Below are 6000 nucleotides of genomic sequence, written 5' to 3'. Positions count from 1 at the left end.
CTTGGCTAAGGTGTCTTGGCTAAGGTGTCTTGGCTAATGTGTCTCGGCTAAAGTGTCTTGGCTAAGGTGTCTTGGCTAAGGTGTCTTGGCTAAGGTGTCTTGGCTAAGGTGTCTTGGCTAATGTGTCTCGGCTAAGGTGTCTTGGCTAATGTGTCTTGGCTAAGGTGTCTTGGCTAATGTGTCTTGGCTAAGGTGTCTTGGCTAAGGTGTCTTGGCTAATGTGTCTTGGCTAAGGTGTCTTGGCTAATGTGTCTTGGCTAATGTGTCTCGGCTAATGTGTCTTGGCTAAAGTGTCTTGGCTAATGTGTCTTGGCTAAGGTGTCTTGGCTAATGTGTCTTGGCTAAGGTGTCTTGGCTAAGGTGTCTTGGCTAATGTGTCTCGGCTAAAGTGTCTTGGCTAAGGTGTCTTGGCTAAGGTGTCTTGGCTAAGGTGTCTTGGCTAAGGTGTCTTGGCTAATGTGTCTCGGCTAAGGTGTCTTGGCTAAAGTGTCTTGGCTAATATGTCTTGGCTAAAGTGTCTTGGCTAATGTGTCTTGGCTAAGGTGTCTTGGCTAAGGTGTCTTGGCTAATGTGTCTTGACTAAGGTGTCTTGGCTAAGGTGTCTTGGCTAAGGTGTCTTGGCTAAGGTGTCTTGGCTAATGTGTCTCGGCTAAGGTGTCTTGGCTAAGGTGTCTTGGCTTAGGTGTCTTGGCTAATGTGTCTTGGCTAAGGTGTCTTGGCTAAGGTGTCTTGGCTAATGTGTCTTGGCTAAGGTGTCTTGGCTAAGGTGTCTTGGCTAAGGTGTCTTGGCTAATGTGTCTTGGCTAATGTGTCTTGGCTAATGTGTCTCGGCTAAGGTGTCTTGGCTAATGTGTCTTGGCTAAGGTGTCTTGGCTAATGTGTCTTGGCTTATGTGTCTTGGCTAATGTATCCTGACTAATGTGTCTTGGCTAATGTGTCTTGGCTAAGGTGTCTTGGCTAAGGTGTCTTGGCTAATGTGTCGTGGCTAAGGTGTCTTGGCTAAGGTGTCTTGGCTAATGTGTCTTGGCTAATGTGTCTTGGCTAAGGTGTCTTGGCTAATGTGTCTTGGCTAATGTGTCTTGGCTAAGGTGTCTTGGCTAATGTGTCTTGGCTAATGTGTCTTGGCTAAGGTGTCTTGGCTAATGTGTCTTGGCTAATGTGTCTTGGCTAAGGTGTCTTGGCTAATGTGTCTTGGCTAAGGTGTCTTGGCTAAGGTGTCTTGGCTAATGTGTCTTGGCTAAGGTGTCTTGGCTAATGTGTCTCGGCTAAGGTGTCTTGGCTAATGTGTCTTGGCTAAGGTGTCTTGGCTAAGGTGTCTTGGCTAAGGTGTCTTGGCTAAGGTGTCTTGGCTAATGTGTCTCGGCTAAGGTGTCTTGGCTAATGTGTCTTGGCTAAGGTGTCTTGGCTTAGGTGTCTTGGCTAATGTGTCTTGGCTAATGTGTCTTGGCTAAAGTGTCTTGGCTAATGTGTCTTGGCTAAGGTGTCTTGGCTAAGGTGTCTTGGCTAATGTGTCTCGGCTAAAGTGTCTTGGCTAAGGTGTCTTGGCTAAGGTGTCTTGGCTAAGGTGTCTTGGCTAAGGTGTCTTGGCTAATGTGTCTCGGCTAAGGTGTCTTGGCTAATGTGTCTTGGCTAAGGTGTCTTGGCTAATGTGTCTTGGCTAAGGTGTCTTGGCTAAGGTGTCTTGGCTAATGTGTCTTGGCTAAGGTGTCTTGGCTAATGTGTCTTGGCTAATGTGTCTCGGCTAATGTGTCTTGGCTAAAGTGTCTTGGCTAATGTGTCTTGGCTAAGGTGTCTTGGCTAATGTGTCTTGGCTAAGGTGTCTTGGCTAAGGTGTCTTGGCTAATGTGTCTCGGCTAAAGTGTCTTGGCTAAGGTGTCTTGGCTAAGGTGTCTTGGCTAAGGTGTCTTGGCTAAGGTGTCTTGGCTAATGTGTCTCGGCTAAGGTGTCTTGGCTAAAGTGTCTTGGCTAATATGTCTTGGCTAAAGTGTCTTGGCTAATGTGTCTTGGCTAAGGTGTCTTGGCTAATGTGTCTTGGCTAATGTGTCTTGACTAAGGTGTCTTGGCTAAGGTGTCTTGGCTAAGGTGTCTTGGCTAAGGTGTCTTGGCTAATGTGTCTCGGCTAAGGTGTCTTGGCTAAGGTGTCTTGGCTTAGGTGTCTTGGCTAATGTGTCTTGGCTAAGGTGTCTTGGCTAAGGTGTCTTGGCTAATGTGTCTTGGCTAAGGTGTCTTGGCTAAGGTGTCTTGGCTAAGGTGTCTTGGCTAATGTGTCCTGGCTAATGTGTCTTGGCTAATGTGTCTCGGCTAAGGTGTCTTGGCTAATGTGTCTTGGCTAAGGTGTCTTGGCTAATGTGTCTTGGCTTATGTGTCTTGGCTAATGTATCCTGACTAATGTGTCTTGGCTAATGTGTCTTGGCTAAGGTGTCTTGGCTAAGGTGTCTTGGCTAATGTGTCGTGGCTAAGGTGTCTTGGCTAAGGTGTCTTGGCTAATGTGTCTTGGCTAATGTGTCTTGGCTAAGGTGTCTTGGCTAATGTGTCTTGGCTAATGTGTCTTGGCTAAGGTGTCTTGGCTAATGTGTCTTGGCTAATGTGTCTTGGCTAAGGTGTCTCGGCTAATGTGTCTTGGCTAATGTGTCTTGGCTAAGGTGTCTTGGCTAATGTGTCTTGGCTAATGTGTCTTGGCTAAGGTGTCTTGGCTAATGTGTCTTGGCTAATGTGTCTTGGCTAAGGTGTCTTGGCTAATGTGTCTTGGCTAAGGTGTCTTGGCTAAGGTGTCTTGGCTAATGTGTCTTGGCTAAGGTGTCTTGGCTAATGTGTCTTGGCTAATGTGTCTCGGCTAATGTGTCTTGGCTAAAGTGTCTTGGCTAATGTGTCTTGGCTAAGGTGTCTTGGCTAATGTGTCTTGGCTAATGTGTCTCGGCTAAGGTGTCTTGGCTAAGGTGTCTTGGCTAATGTGTCTTGGCTAATGTGTCTTGGCTAAGGTGTCTTGGCTAATGTGTCTTGGCTAAGGTGTCTTGGCTAATGTGTCTTGGCTTATGTGTCTTGGCTAATGTATCCTGACTAATGTGTCTTGGCTAATGTGTCTTGGCTAAGGTGTCTTGGCTAAGGTGTCTTGGCTAATGTGTCGTGGCTAAGGTGTCTTGGCTAAGGTGTCTTGGCTAATGTGTCTTGGCTAATGTGTCTTGGCTAATGTGTCTTGGCTAAAGTGTCTTGGCTAAGGTGTCTTGGCTATGGTGTCTTGGCTAATGTGTCTTGGCTAAGGTGTCTTGGCTAATGTGTCTTGGCTAATGTGTCTCGGCTAATGTGTCTTGGCTAAAGTGTCTTGGCTAAGGTGTCTTGGCTAAGGTGTCTTGGCTAATGTGTCTTGGCTAAGGTGTCTTGGCTAATGTGTCTTGGCTAAGGTGTCTTGGCTAATGTGTCTTGGCTAATGTGTCTTGGCTAAGGTGTCTTGGCTAATGTGTCTTGGCTAATGTGTCTTGGCTAAGGTGTATCGGCTAATGTGTCTTGGCTAATGTGTCTTGGCTAAGGTGTCTTGGCTAATGTGTCTTGGCTAAGGTGTCTTGGCTAAGGTGTCTTGGCTAATGTGTCTTGGCTAAGGTGTCTTGGCTAATGTGTCTTGGCTAATGTGTCTTGGCTAATGTGTCTTGGCTAAAGTGTCTTGGCTAAGGTGTCTTGGCTAAGGTGTCTTGGCTAATGTGTCTTGGCTAAGGTGTCTTGGCTAATGTGTCTCGGCTAATGTGTCCTGGCTAAGGTGTCTTGGCTAAGGTGTCTTGGCTAAGGTGTCTTGGCTAAGGTGTCTTGGCTAATGTGTCTCGGCAAAGGTGTCTTGGCTAATGTGTCTTGGCTAAGGTGTCTTGGCTAATGTGTCTTGGCTAAGGTGTCTTGGCTAAGGTGTCTTGGCTAAGGTGTCTTGGCTAAGGTGTCTTGGCTAAGGTGTCTTGGCTAAGGTGTCTTGGCTAAGGTGTCTTGGCTAATGTGTCTCGGCTAAGGTGTCTTGGCTAATGTGTCGTGGCTAAGGTGTCTTGGCTAAGGTGTCTTGGCTAATGTGTCTTGGCTAATGTGTCTTGGCTAAGGTGTCTTGGCTAATGTGTCTTGGCTAATGTGTCTTGGCTAAGGTGTCTTGGCTAATGTGTCGTGGCTAAGGTGTCTTGGCTAAGGTGTCTTGGCTAATGTGTCTTGGCTAAGGTGTCTTGGCTAAGGTGTCTTGGCTAATGTGTCCTGGCTAATGTGTCTTGGCTAATGTGTCTCGGCTAAGGTGTCTTGGCTAATGTGTCTTGGCTAAGGTGTCTTGGCTAATGTGTCTTGGCTTATGTGTCTTGGCTAATGTATCCTGACTAATGTGTCTTGGCTAATGTGTCTTGGCTAAGGTGTCTTGGCTAAGGTGTCTTGGCTAATGTGTCGTGGCTAAGGTGTCTTGGCTAAGGTGTCTTGGCTAATGTGTCTTGGCTAATGTGTCTTGGCTAAGGTGTCTTGGCTAATGTGTCTTGGCTAATGTGTCTTGGCTAAGGTGTCTTGGCTAATGTGTCTTGGCTAATGTGTCTTGGCTAAGGTGTATCGGCTAATGTGTCTTGGCTAATGTGTCTTGGCTAAGGTGTCTTGGCTAATGTGTCTTGGCTAAGGTGTCTTGGCTAAGGTGTCTTGGCTAATGTGTCTTGGCTAAGGTGTCTTGGCTAATGTGTCTTGGCTAATGTGTCTTGGCTAATGTGTCTTGGCTAAAGTGTCTTGGCTAAGGTGTCTTGGCTAAGGTGTCTTGGCTAATGTGTCTTGGCTAAGGTGTCTTGGCTAATGTGTCTCGGCTAATGTGTCCTGGCTAAGGTGTCTTGGCTAAGGTGTCTTGGCTAAGGTGTCTTGGCTAAGGTGTCTTGGCTAATGTGTCTCGGCAAAGGTGTCTTGGCTAATGTGTCTTGGCTAAGGTGTCTTGGCTAATGTGTCTTGGCTAAGGTGTCTTGGCTAAGGTGTCTTGGCTAAGGTGTCTTGGCTAAGGTGTCTTGGCTAATGTGTCTCGTCTAAAGTGTCTTGGCTAAGGTGTCTTGGCTAAGGTGTCTTGGCTAATGTGTCTCGTCTAAAGTGTCTTGGCTAAGGTGTCTTGGCTAAGGTGTCTTGGCTAAGGTGTCTTGGCTAAGGTGTCTCGGCTAATGTGTCTCGGCTAAGGTGTCTTGGCTAAAATGTCTTGGCTAATGTGTCTCGGCTAATGTGCCTTGGCTAATGTGTCTTGGCTAAGGTGTCTTGGCTAATGTGTCTCGGCTAATGTGTCCTGGCTAAGGTGTCTTGGCTAAGGTGTCTTGGCTAAGGTGTCTTGGCTAAGGTGTCTTGGCTAATGTGTCTCGGCAAAGGTGTCTTGGCTAATGTGTCTTGGCTAAGGTGTCTTGGCTAATGTGTCTTGGCTAAGGTGTCTTGGCTAATGTGTCCTGGCTAAGGTGTCTTGGCTAAGGTGTCTTGGCTAAGGTGTCTTGGCTAAGGTGTCTTGGCTAATGTGTCTCGGCAAAGGTGTCTTGGCTAATGTGTCTTGGCTAAGGTGTCTTGGCTAATGTGTCTTGGCTAATGTGTCTTGGCTAAGGTGTCTTGGCTAATGTGTCTTGGCTAATGTGTCTTGGCTAAGGTGTATCGGCTAATGTGTCTTGGCTAATGTGTCTTGGCTAAGGTGTCTTGGCTAATGTGTCTTGGCTAAGGTGTCTTGGCTAAGGTGTCTTGGCTAATGTGTCTTGGCTAAGGTGTCTTGGCTAATGTGTCTTGGCTAATGTGTCTTGGCTAATGTGTCTTGGCTAAAGTGTCTTGGCTAAGGTGTCTTGGCTAAGGTGTCTTGGCTAATGTGTCTTGGCTAAGGTGTCTTGGCTAATGTGTCTCGGCTAATGTGTCCTGGCTAAGGTGTCTTGGCTAAGGTGTCTTGGCTAAGGTGTCTTGGCTAAGGTGTCTTGGCTAATGTGTCTCGGCAAAGGTGTCTTGGCTAATGTGTCTTGGCTAAGGTGTCTTGGCTAATGTGTCTTGGCTAAGGTGTCTTGGCTA

General features: G+C 47.0%; 1 long non-coding RNA gene across 1 annotated transcript in view; it reads left to right on the top strand.

The window, feature by feature from the left end:
• The first annotated feature begins 2056 nt into the window (after nt 1-2056).
• Nucleotides 2057-6000, top strand: part of LOC125774567 (uncharacterized) — a 29137-nt gene continuing 25193 nt past the window's right edge. The window contains exon 1 of the long non-coding RNA XR_007421050.1: nt 2057-3412. This is a non-coding gene — a long non-coding RNA (uncharacterized LOC125774567). The remainder of the gene's footprint in view (nt 3413-6000) is intronic.

This window comes from Anopheles funestus, unplaced genomic scaffold (assembly GCF_943734845.2).
Source record: "Anopheles funestus unplaced genomic scaffold, idAnoFuneDA-416_04 scaffold_31_ctg1, whole genome shotgun sequence".
NCBI lineage: Eukaryota > Metazoa > Arthropoda > Insecta > Diptera > Culicidae > Anopheles > Anopheles funestus.
This window is presented reverse-complemented; position numbering and strand designations above follow the sequence as displayed.